The sequence below is a fragment of the Monodon monoceros genome, unplaced genomic scaffold, assembly GCF_005190385.1.
Source record: "Monodon monoceros isolate NGI ecotype Baffin Bay Population unplaced genomic scaffold, NGI_Narwhal_1 Super_Scaffold_3, whole genome shotgun sequence".
Taxonomy (NCBI): Eukaryota; Metazoa; Chordata; class Mammalia; order Artiodactyla; family Monodontidae; genus Monodon; species Monodon monoceros.
The window spans coordinates 33,188,597-33,201,997 of NW_021703780.1; the positions used below are offsets into that span (position 1 = coordinate 33,188,597).

Genomic DNA, 13,401 nt, shown 5'->3' on the forward strand with positions numbered 1-13,401 from the left:
TTAGAATAGTAGAGGATTTTAGAGTGGGACTTACCTTTTAGGTTAAATAATGGGTTTATGGGTAATTTTTATCATGAAAAAACCTCTAAGATAATGCAAGCTGGAGCCTTGGACAGCTCCACTGCCTCTCCTGTTTTGTAGTTGTGAATGAAAAAGATTAATATTTTCTAGAAGAAGCTTTTGATTTTTAAGACACTTTTGGAAATTAAAAGGAAGATAAGAAATTTGGGACAAAATTTAGGTTATTCTTAACCAAGTATTTTGTTTTGATGATTTTTATCCTGAAGCTTTTACATTTAGCTAAGAATATGAATGATTATTTGCATTTGATGGTGGCAAAGATAGCATATAATGTACTTAAGAAAAAAATGCAAAATATTCTCGAGACTTATTTGAGGTTATTTCGTTAGTGTAATTCAGTTACACAAAGATGCTTTTTCTTCAAAGTTGTGTAAATTTTGGATTGCTGCTGTTTTGTGGGTATTTGTATAAACGGCAAAGATCAAATGGTTGATAGCATCTGTGATAGTTAGCAAAGATTAGATTTTGATTAGTGGATATCAGAGACATTGGTTATTAATGTATTTTAATAATTTAGCATCTTAAATCTTTCTGGATGCAGCTGCTATGTTCATGGATTCTAGATTCTGTTGGGAGGTGTTCAGGGTGACTAGATTGATTTAGCAGTTTAACAGGATTTTAAAAAATTACTATTTTTCCTTCTAAGTTTCAAGAGGATTAGTCTGAAATGTTAACTTTCAAGCTGAAGAGTAACTTTGCTATGAGGCACCTGTTTCTGTGAGATGTGTGCGCATGTTCCCTTCATTTCTATGTATGTCTGGCTTTGCTAGTAGGTTGTGCTCTACGTGTGGTATTGCCATATTTATTTATTTATAAATATTTATTTATTTATTTTGGCTGCACCGGGTCTTTGTTGCAGCATGCAGACTCTTAGTTGTGGCATGCAGGCTTCTTAGTTGTGGCATGCATGTGGGATCCAGTTCCCCAACCAGGAATTGAACCCGGACCCTCTGCACTGCGAGCGTGGAGTCTTACCCACTGGACCACCAGGGAAGTCCTGCCATTTTTATAATGTAATTGTTTTGTACCTGATATCTTTACATAAATTATTTTAGATTTATTTGATAATGATGAAGAAGAAAATATAAACTATAAGCTAAACAAAGGGAAAGTCCATTTGGGTCATCGTTTCTGTATGCTGCCATAGTGTGTTAAATCACCACTTCTTGTTGTGAGTGGTTATTTCTAAGTTGATATTTCTTTTTAAAAAAAATTTATTTATTCATGTATTTATTTATTTTGTTGGGCTGGGTCTTTAGTTGCGGCAGGTGGGCTCCTTAGTTGTGGCTCACGGGCTCCTTAGTTGCAGTATGCATGTGGGATCTAGTTCTCTGACCAGGGATTGAACCTGGGTCCCCTGCATTGGGAGCGTGGAGTCTTTTTTTATATATATATAAATTTATTTATTTTATTTATTTACTTTTGGCTGCGTTGGGTCTTCGTTGCTGCACGTGGGCTTTCTCTAGTTGCAGCGAGTGGGGGCTACTCTTCGTTGTGGTGTGTGGGCTTCTCATTGCGGTGGCTTCTCTTGTTGCGGAGCACGGGCTCTAGGCATGTGGGCTTCAGTAGTTGTGGCACGCGGGCTCTAGAGCGCAGGCTCAGTAGCTGTGGCGCACGGGCTCACTTGCCCCGCGGCATGTGGGATCTTTCCGGACCAGGGCTCAAACCTGTATCCCCTGCATTTACAGGCGGATTCTTAACCACTGCGCCACCAGGGAAGCCCCGGGAGCGCGGAGTCTTAACCACTGCACCACCAGGGAAGTCCCTCAGTTGATATTTCTAAAATTGAAAATGGACAATCTTTTAGTACAAATAATACTATTTATCAATAAGGAATCCAGTGATAAATTTAAGCTTTATCTTCATTTGTTCATCAAGTAGAAGTTGGCACCCCTGCTCTCACACCTAAGCCGAGGAGCCGTCTTCCTAGGCTCTGTCTTCCTAACCTCACTCCCGGCCCGGCTTCCTTATCACCCACCCTGGGTTTTGCCTCCTTCCAACCTCCTTGGCTGGCTTTTTCTCACTCCTCTCCCTGCCTTCTAACCCTTTTTCCCCTTAATCCTCCTCGTCTCATTCACAGACCCGTTTCCCCCAACCGTTCCCAAGCCTTCCTTCCCTTCTCCTCTCTACTCAATTTACTTTATTTTGACTACAATCTTATTTGCTAAGCCGAAAACTTTTTTTTGACTGCATTGCGTCCTCGTTGCTGACCGTGGGCTTTCCCAAGTTGTGGCGAGCGGGGGCTACTCTTTGTTGTGGTGCGCGGGCTTCTCATTGCGGTGGCTTCTCTTGTTGCAGAGCACGGGCTCTAGGTGCATGGGCTTCAGTAGTTGCAGCACGCAGGCTCAGTAGTTGCGGCATGGGAGCCCTAAGGCTCGTAGGCTTCAGTAGTTTTGGCATGCAGGCTCAGTAGTTGTGGCGCACGGGCTTAGTTACTCTGCGGCATGTGGGATCTTCCGGGACCAGGGATTGAACCTGTGTCCCCTGCGTTGGCAGGCAGATTCTGAACCACTGCGCCACCAGAGAAGTCCCTAAGCCAAAATATTTTAAGTTTATATATTCAACAATAGGTTGTACATAATTAAATGTTTTTCTGGTTAATTGTAGATTCTTTGGATGGGAAGAGACCTTGAAAGGACCTCTAGTTTATCCTTCAACTTCAGTCAGTATCCCACTTAAATCATTCCAGGTAGATAAAAATGTATCCTATTTGTGTAAATCTTCGTAGGTACTGTTTTCCAGCATTTAATTATTTTCTCTATAAGGACAGTGTCTTCTGTCTAAGCAGAACACAGTACAATATTTGTTTGTTCTCTCTTGCCCCATTCTCGATTTTTGAGTAAAAATACCTGCTTACTATAGTATTAAGAAGACCCTGTTTCTTTGTAAACTCAGTAATAGTAGCTACCCATGTATAGTGCTTTTGTGCCAGACGCTGTTGTAAGCTCTTTGCAGATTGTAACTCACTTACTTCTTACAGCAATCCAATGAGGCCAGCACTATTACTGTTCCCATTTTACATGTGTTGAAATACTGGCTCCTTGAGATTAAATGACTTGCCCGGGGTTATATTCAGACCTTTCTACAGCTACTTGTTTGATAGTTGATAATCTTATAGTACGGATAATGCTGTTTTTTTTGTCAAGTAGTAACTAAATGATACATTTAATCTTTCTTTTTAGTTTATAAAGTAGAATAAGGTGGGGATGGGATTTGAACCTTGGCATTTTGTGGGCAGTCTGCTTCTGTATTACCTCTGCTTGACTGTTGTGAAATGATCCCCCACCATGCTTTTCTCCACATTATTTTAACCCTAACCAGTTTTGTTTGCCAATCCTTAAATTAGCCCTATGGTTCTGTTATTAACTGTTTCTCAGTTCCTTCCTAGATTGGAACCTGGGACAGTTACCAGTAAGGGCCATATTTCATGCAAAGATTACATCACGGTTCTTACATGCTTGTAATTTTTTGTTGCAAAATTGTATTTATAAAACAAAACAACCCCAAATCAATAAAATGCCTAATTGCATCACAGTTTAATGAATTACCTTTTTAGCTAGAAAAAGGCCCTGGACTTTTCCTCAGTGGGCAACAGTCTCTCATCTGCAAACCTGTATGATATATAACAAGTCCATACGGGTTTGCAGATGAGAGATTATTGCCCATTGAGGAAAAAATGGAACTCAGATTTCAGTGTGGCTATCCATAGGCAAAATCTGTTCAGACTCTTGCTGATTTTTTCTATCTTCTCTTTATGTGTGCCTATGCAAGCAACATACTAAATACTATTTATTCATGCTTTAATTTGCTTAAATAATTGATTCACTTTTTTTTTAAGACTTTAATTTTTTTAGAGCAGTTTTAGGTTCACAGTAAAATTGAAGGGAAGGTACAGAGATTTCCCTGCCCCAACACATGCATAGCCTCCCCCCGCCCCGTTATCAACATCCCTCATCGAAGTGGTTCATTTGTTACAATTGACCTACTCTTTTTTTTTTTTTTAATGTATTTATTTTTGGCTGCATTGGGTCGTCTTTGCTGCGCGCAAGCTTTCTCTAGTTGCGGAGAGTGAGGGCTACTCTTCGTTGCGGTGCGCGGGCTTCTCATTGCGGTGGCTTCTCGTTGCGGAGCACAGGCTCTAGGTGTGCGGGCTTCAGTAGTTGTGGCACGCAGGCTCAGTAGTTGTGGCGCACGGGCTTAGTTGCTCCACGACATGTGGGATCTTCCTGGACCAGGGCTTGAACCCGTCTCCCCTGCATTGGCAGGTGGGTTCTTAACCACTGTGCCACCAAAGAAGCCCCGACCCACTCATTTTTCAAAATAACTAACAATTAGGGTTTCTAAGTGCCCAGCATGAGCTAAGTAGGTAAATTGTTTGAAACTCAAAACAACCCTAGCAGAAAGCTTTTTTGTTACTACTCAATTTTTTTCTGACTTTGGATTTTTTTACAATGTTTCAAACCTTATAGAAAAGTTGCAAAAATGATACAAGGAACTTCTATATACCCTTCTTCAAATTCACGAATTGCTTTTTATTTTGCCCCATTTGCTTTATCATTTTCTCTCATGTGCATATATTTAAACAAGTAAATTTGAAAAAAAAATGGATATCAAGGCCTTACTTTTAAAAAGAAAAGGGAAGAATGTTTTGAGTATATCAGCAAGTTGGTATGTGTTTGATTTTAGTCAAGCATGTGAAGCAAAGGAATCTCGAGGTTGGATTTGGAGTGGATTTTGTCATTTTATGGTTTGTTGTCTTCACTGTATTTTGAAAACCATCCCTCATTAGCAAAAGCTGTCGTGGTCTGCCCTTTTGTAGGGGACCTCCTTAGCGCCTGGCATGATGTGGTCACACACAGTGGGTCCTCAGTATATGCTAGCTCTTGATGGTGTATGGGTGATTATTATGTGAAAACAGGAGCCACAGCGCTGTTCAACACCATGACTGAGACATATGTAGGTAAAATACATATTTTACCTAAAGATCCTTATGTTGCTTCAAGGAACTGGAAAAGATCTAAGTGTAAAATAGACTGCCTGAGGAATATTGCTTGCAATTAATACAAGTAGGTTTGCCTTATGGTAAGGAGATGAATATAAATATCTTAACATTCTGTTACCTCCCCCCAAAATTAACAGAAATTTGTGGAGTCTTTTCAGTTGTCGTGATATAAGGAGATTTCACTGACCCCCATTCCCATTGCCCCTCCAGCTCATCCTCGGTCTTTATTAAAATGGTGGCCTGTCTGTTTGATAAAGGCATGACCTGCAGAATGAGGCCTGTCTGATTTCAGTGAAAGGATTATTAACTGGATTCCAACAAATGTAAAATACAGCAGTTGAAGCCACCTCCCCTCCTCCGTTAGGTGATCATCAAAGCTATGAAATATCGCTCTGTATTAAAGCTGATTGTAATAATGAGAAACACTTTGCTCTCATAGGATGAGAAAATTACAGATTATTTGGAAAGCATTCTTTCCAGTCGTGTGTTATTGTTCCTGAGACATGGGCAGTTTTTAAAGACTATAATACTGTTCCTTTGCCATTTACATGTTAATAGAAGTCTGAAAAGTAAGACACTCTTCTGAAATTTTCAGGGTTGTTTTTATTATGTGTCAAGTTGTAAACAGCATTCTGTGACAGGTATTTTCTCTCTTTTCTTCTATTGAGCTAATTAGTAATTTACACTCTAGTAACATCTCTTTCAGCCTCGCTGTGTGAAAATGCCTGCTACTCTGTGCCTTCTATGCAGCCTGGGCTGGCAAATGATCAGGGGCAGATGTTGGTTAGCATATCAGAAGGATCAGGGATAAAATTTATTTTTGTGTTGTATTTTTATAAACATACAGGCTTTTGTATCTGCCCTTCCCCTGCCACACCGTCCCCCGCTCCCTCCCTCATTCAAACAGAAATGTTATGACCTCCTATAATCCAGAGCTACTGCCCTTGATTCAACTTTGGATTGTTTTCTATTCTGTCTCCCACCCTCACCCCCACCCCCACCCCCACCCCAACACTGTGGGATTTAGGGGGGATTAGCAGGGCAGTCTGGCATAGTTTAGAGCCCAGGAAGCTGGTCTTCACTGCTCCCTCCCATCGACAGAATACAGAGCTTTTTGTCATTGTCTTTAGAAACCAGCAGTGCTTCTCTTGCTGGGCAAGTTATGTGAGGGGTGGGAGGGCAGCACTGTTGCTAGTGAGTTAGGAAGATGCTTTTATATGACAGTTGATTCTCTCCAAAGGAAAGATAGGCCCTACTTTTCTGTCAGCTTTTTCAAAATGCAGCCTGAGTGACCAAAAGACAATTTACAGCTTGCCTCTAGCACTTTGTCACATTGGTGTTCTGCTCTTTCCTGCCCCCACTCTGTCTCTGTCTTTCAGTCTCTGACATGGAAAAGATGATGTGTAGTATCTGTCACGTGTTCACTCAGATAGGCCATGTGGGCATGTTAATGTAGCAAGAGCTTTTGACTTTGAAATAAAGTCTTAAGTATCAGTTTGTTCTGTGAAGAATATAAATTTAAATTGAGAATTAAAGGAAGGGCAGAGAGGGGTTTACTGATTTATCAGTTCTGAGCCAAAACCTTTCTAGAATGCTAGATAATTTGTGGTACTTATTTTTTCAGTTATGGATACTAATTTATCGGGATAATAAGGTCAAAATCCCTGTTAGAGCTAATTAGAGGCTCCCTGACAAAAATTGTTACCTGGAGGCGGCCACAAAGAAAATCAGGTGAGAAAATGTGTGAATAGCTCAGTTCAACCATCTTTGCTAGTAGCATTATAATCATAGACATCTAGCCTTTGACGGTGAATCAGCGTTCATGAACAGAGGGCATCTCATTTATGTTAGCATTCACTGAGTATGTGGGACTCTGTTAGTGTTTTGTTTTCATAATCCAGAATGTAGAATGTTTCTATGGTTGGCCATTGCTAACATTTACTTTTTTTACTCTCCTTTTTCTATGTTCTAACCACCTGTATCAATTGTCTTAATTATATTGGATGTTCATGGTTAGATATTGATTACACTCTTGTGCTTTAACATCTAAAAGAGGTCAAAGGTCAGATTAATAAACAACATATGAAAAAGTAAAATATCAAAGTGGCCTGATCACACAGGGGTGTTGTGAGAAAGTAAAAATAAGAAAGTGAATGTATGACTGGGAAGTTGAATATACTCTTTTAAAAGAAACATTTCTAAAATGTATGGCATAATGTGAAGAACTGATAGCAATGAATTTCAAGTGAAAGGTAAGGATCGTGCTTTAGTGAAGAGATCAGACTCATTTGTGATGGTGTCATTGTCCACTCCATGCTAAAATCCCAAATTGGTTAAACATTACCAGTCTCCCTAGTTATACTGTTAATGTGCTTCTTGAATTATTTTTTTTCTCCATAGGCCGTTCAGCTTAGCCTACAGCTAATAATAAGTTCCAAACCTATTTAAGCTATAAATTCTAATTCTACTCATTTAAATAAACATAACATAAAGCATAAGTACCACTTTTTTACCTATTAGATGAAGAGATTAAACAAGTTGATGATAGCTAGTAGTGATGAGGATGTGGGGAAATTGGAATTCTCACACACTACTGATGGGAACGTTAAGTTCCCTTGAAGGTAAATTTGCAATGTCTGTTGGAATTTTAAATGTGCATACCCAGTGACCCAGAGATTCCACTTCTAGAACTTTGACCTATAGATATATTTATACACGTGCATGAAGAATACGAGTACAAAGTTTTTCTTTATAGCATTGTTTGTTCCTGCAAAAAAATGATGTCTGTCAGTTAGGGACTGGTTAAGTAACGTATGGTGGGTCCATACAACGGAATACCATTAAGCTAGTAGGAATGCAATGAATCTTTATTTGGGATATGGAATAGATATGTCACTTTGCACCGAATGTGTTAATCAGTTTTTGTTAGCAATGCAGTGTAATGAGCATATTAGCTACAGCACCTTCATTGGCAGCCAGCAGTCTGCTTGTGAAATCTTTTAGAAAACAGAAATCTGGCGAGAAGTATTCCTGAGCAGTGGAAATATCTTTGGGGGGAAAATAAAGTAGAAGAACATTTTCTACCAAAAAGAAATTGTTTCACTACTGTGAACCACGAGAAAAGTTGTTTTACTTGTGGGCTAAGATGTGACGACATAATTTTTTACGGCTTTAAAGTGAGTTCTTTTCGTATTTCGATTTTTCATTTAAGTTTGTTATTTAAAGAACTTCAAGGTATATTTACATTTGATGAAAAATATTGATAAAACTATTTTAAGAATGGTGAATTTCTCATTTTATAGTATATATTCTAATGTAAATTATTTTCCCCTTCCACTTTCAGTTAAAACATATCTTTTTGTTGTTTTTTAAAAAAATCTTCAGCTGAAATAACAAAAGTTTATATTTAAGCACAGCACTTGGCACTTAAGAGGTGTTCAATAAGTTTTTATTGAATAAATTAATGTATGCATGAATGAAAAATATTCTGAATTTGGACTTTATACTCTGTGATTTGGGCACAGCCTAGCATTGCTGTATAAAGGCCTTCTGTTCAGCTCCCGTTTTTATGCCCATTTTCCTCTCCCACCCCACAAGCACCCTCTCAAATGTGTTTGACATATGTCCTTGATTCTATATGCATCTTTATAAGATACTTAGTGATTTTTGTGTGTGTATCTTTAATTCTGAAATTGCTCATTATACCATGCTGGCATAGAATTTGGCTATAGAATTCTCCTTGTAAAAATGCTGTAGATCTTACTCTAGTTTTTACTTTTTTGGTCAGCACTGTTTTAAGATCTGTTTGTGCGTATTGGGATGTACTTTTAGCTAATTGCTCCTAACTTCAGCGTGGTATTCCGTGGTGTGTATCATTCCCATAGTGATGGATGCCTAGGCTACCGCAAACAATGCTATCAATAAACAGTCTTGTCCATGTCCATTATGGACACATTTGCGAATTTCTTTGGGATACAGACTCAGGAGTGGCATTGTGGCATAAGTATTGTCAGGCTGCTGAATGGTTGTATCACTTTACACCCCACAGGCGTTGCATTCCCCACCTCCCCAATGCGCGGTATTGTTCACATTTCTAATTTTGGCCATTTAATAATGTCTCATTTTAATTTGTATTTTCTAATTACTAGTAAGTTTGAGCATTTCTTCATATTCAAGTTAGCAATTTCCCTTCTGTGAAATAAGCATGAAAGATTGAACGTAGTATTTTATTAACTTTTTTCAAGCTGGAGGAACTTTTGGTTATGCATTGTATTTTGTAAGATATTAGTATATTTTCTCAAGCTTCAAAAAGGGAAGAATATCATCCTTATGCAGAATCTTAAAGTATTGTTTTTCTTCCTGATCCCAAGAGATGATGAAACAAACTTTTTTCTAAGTATTCAACTTAAAAGCTATAAAGTATGCTACAGTTAAAGCATCTTGCTGATCTATTCTCAGTGTCTTCATGTATGCTAAACATTGAGAGCAAGTGCTTTTGCCAGAGTAGATTCTGTGGGAAAGTGCTTCATTGTGTTAGTTAAAAAAAGAAAATCTCCCCTGGTCAAAAACCAGTAGACGATTAGCAAAAAACTCAGATCCAGCTGCTTCTCCCTGTTTATAGTCTCCCTAGATGTCAGGAAACTGAGTAAATAGCAGGCAGCACCTTCTCTAACTTGCCTTTCCATGAAGAGCCCAGCACTTGATCGAGGAGAACCATCTTAGCACTCATTGAATATAAGCAGATAATATCAAAAATGATGAACAGATACCATATTATACTCCTCATTTTTCTATGAAAGGGCAATAGAAAATATGGATGTTTTGGTTTTTAAAGTGTTTGTGGATAGAGAAAAGCATATTTCCTAATTGAGATGCCACTTCTCAGGGTCTTCGAGAAAGTTGGGCAGCCGTTTCAGATTTGCATGTGAATCTCACTCCTGATAATTTCAGGTCTCAGGAAAGGAGGAGTGACTGATTTAAAATGCCCTTTCCTTGTTCAAACAGGTTCACAGTATTTGTACTTTCCTTTCCTGAGGAAACAATGCAGTTTTTAAGTGTTTTCATTTCTGAGCAAGATGTGATACAATCAGATCGTTATGTTGACTTTGGTTTAGCATCTGCCTGACTGAGTGGAAAAGGAATTTTAATTTGTGACATGATTGACGTAGCCATAAACCATGAACTTTTCCCAATAATACCATAATATGTTAAAACAAATTACTCCTTTTTCTCTTTTTGCTGGTTTTGTGGTTATGTCTTTTGAGTAAGTTTCTATCAGCAAAACATTTTTTCCTGCTCTTAATTTTTTTCAAACTAAGCCACACTGTATGCTAAGATGTAGAGTTTCCCAAGTGCTTTGATTTTGCTCTGCCTTGAAAATTACTGTTTTTCTTTCATTATTTTTTTCCTCAGAAATCTTGCTTGGAAAATTATATTTTTAGATGTGATTTTAAAACGTTACTTTTAACCTTTTAAAGAATCTTTTAAAATTTAATATTTATCAGTGCTAAGTCTGAATATAGCATAAAAAGTGTACTACCTGCTTTTCTCCTCCCAGAGACCTCTCTGCCTCTCCAGAGACCTCCATTTTCTACTCCTCCAGCAGTTCTTTTGGTATTTAATGCCATTTTTTCTAAACAGTAGGTTAAGCTGCTGTTTTTAAAAATCTGTATAGGGTTTTCTCTAGACCTGAACAGCTCTCATCCTGGGATCTGCCTTCCTGAATAGCCTAGGTATTTTCTTCACCTCCCTATGTTGGAACTCCCTGTTTCCTGGACCCCATATCTTCCCCCTTCATTGTTTATATTTTAATTAAGCAATTCCTCCAGAAGGTTTCTAAGAAAAGGGTGCATGGGATGTAAATCTGCATGTATGAAAATGTCTTCATTTTCTCTCATACTTGATTTATAGTTTACCTGGCTCTAGAATTCTAGATTGGAGAATATTTTCTCTGAGTTTAAGAAGCATTGCTGTATTGATTTCTAGCTTCTGTTATTGCTATGAGAAGGCTGGTGGTGTTCTGATTCTTGTTTTTTTTCCCCCTCCTTGGTTGGTTTTAGGATCTGATCTTTGTCCCTGATGTTCTAAAATTTTGTGATAATCTGCCTCACTTGTTTTATCTGTTGTGCCGGGCACACTGAGAGCCTTTTCAGTTTGGAAACAGATTTTTTTCAGTTCTGGGAGATTTCCTTGAATTCTTTTTTCTTTTTCTTTTTCTTTTGGCTGCGTCGGGTCTTAGTTGCAGCATGCAGGATGTTTTCCTTGTGGCATGGGCTCTTCGTTGCAGCGCGCGGGCTTCTCTCTAGTTGTGGCATGCGGGTTTTCTCTCTCTAGTTGTGGCACACGGGCTCCAGGGCACATGGGCTCTGTAGTTTGCGGCACGCGGGCTCTCTCGTTGAGGCGCGCCAGCTCAGTAGTTGTGGCACGCAGGCTTAGTTGCCCTGACCAGGGCTCGAACCTGTGTCCCCTGCATTGCAAGGTGAATTATTTACCACTTGACCACCAGGCAAGTCCCTTGAATTCTTAAATTATAACCAACCTCCCCCTTGCCCCCCGTTTTCCTATTCTTTCTCTCTGGAACACTTATTTGTGTTTGGAACTTGTGGACTGATGAGTCCTTTAATTTTACCATCTTTTCTATTTCTCATTTTTTTGATCTCTCTTCTACTTTCTGGGATGTGTCTTGAACTTCATCTTCAGACTCTTCTAATTTTATATTTTCTCTATCATTTTTAATTTTCAAGAGGTTTTTCTCTGAATGCTGCTTTTTATTGTTTTCTATTTTTGTTTCATGGATGGAATAACTCTTCTCTGTTTATATTAGTTACAATGTTTAAAAGTTTTCTGCAGCCTCCAGTATCATCTCTGTTTTCCTTCAAGTACCTTTACTTGATCACTTGTTTCGGTCTTTGTTTTAGGGAATTTCCTTAAATGTATGGCCTTGGCCATCTTACTCATATTCCAGAATGAGCTACTGAAAAACTGAAAGCTGAATTTGCCTGAGTGGGGGCTTCTAAAAGTTAAATTGTGGTCTTCATTATAAGGTGATTAGCCAGGAACCCAATTTTGTGTTGGGGGGGCGGGGGGGGATGTCACCTCCATCAGTCAGTATTTGTAGGTGTTTTTCTTTTCTCTTAGCCAGGTTTTCCCCGGAGAGAATTCTCCAACCATCGGCTTACACACCTGCCTTCAACATTTGGGGAGCTGAGTGGGGACGGAGCTGGGAATATCAACCTTTCAGGATCTCAGCCTTCCTTGAATCCCCATCTTTTTAGACTGGTCGGCCTGCCCCTAGTTGTGCCCAAGTCCAGAGTCTCTTTAGTTTCCAGAGAGTAAATTCCCTTCCTCTGACCAGTGGCTGCTTGGAGTCAGGGTGGGAACCCTGGAGTAGAACTTTGAACTTTCACCCTGTGCTCCTTTATTCAGCCCTGCCTGCTGTTCCCACTTTCAGATCATTCTGAGCTTTTCTGGTGTTTCCCAGCACAATTCAGTTTGCTCTGAGCTTCCCCTTAACATGCTCTTAGTTTTTGCTTTCTTTACTGTGCTAAATCAAATAGCTAATCAATCTGCTTTTCAGCTTCCAAAAACTTTGTTGTAGTTGTTTCCTTTCCTAGTCTTTGTCCTTATGAATTTCATGTTTTTAATGCCATTTTAGTGGAGTTAGGGAGAGAGCAGAGGTAAATGAAGGTGTTCAATGCATCAATTTTCATTGAAGATCCAAATTTATTTCTTTGATGCCCTGTTTCAACACTACTTAATAGGTAGATGGTTTATAGCAGTTGAAAAATTTTGCTACAGTAACAGAATTGTACAAGATATAAATTCATTTGGTCTTTGCTACCCCTTTGGATTAATGCCTAGCCTGTAGCTTGCTATAAGAGAATGACGTCTAAACGACTTCGGGAGGTTTGCAGATAGTATAATAGAAATTTAGGTCATTAAGTAACTTAAATATTCCTTTTTCAGATGTGGAAACTGAGACCCAGAGAGCAGAGGTGGCTTACCTATGGTCACTTATCTGTCCCGAACTAGAACTGAGTCTCTTCCCCAGTGTTCTTTTCCTTGCCAATGTGGTTCTGTTTTCTCTCATTAAAGTAGCTGGAAATAGGAGCCCTTTATCATGGCTTATGTCACCCAAATTTCCTGTTAGTTTAGTGTGGGCTTTAGGTTGCAGTCATGGAATTTTTTTTTTTTTTAATGTTCTTCTTCCTGTTAAAGATTGGGGTCTGGTTTTATTGGGGTGAACTTTAAAACTCAAGAAAAGTTGTGTCTTACCCTTTTAAAGATGTTTCTGTTTTGAAGAATTTATATTGAGCATT

General features: G+C 38.9%; 2 protein-coding genes across 3 annotated transcripts in view; both read left to right on the forward strand.

Moving 5' to 3' along the window:
• Positions 1-13,401, forward strand: part of MED20 (mediator complex subunit 20) — a 64,516-nt gene that overhangs the window by 20,200 nt on the left and 30,915 nt on the right. The window lies entirely within an intron of this gene.
• Positions 1-13,401, forward strand: part of USP49 (ubiquitin specific peptidase 49) — a 62,067-nt gene that overhangs the window by 1,446 nt on the left and 47,220 nt on the right. The gene's annotated exons all lie outside the window — the stretch shown is intronic.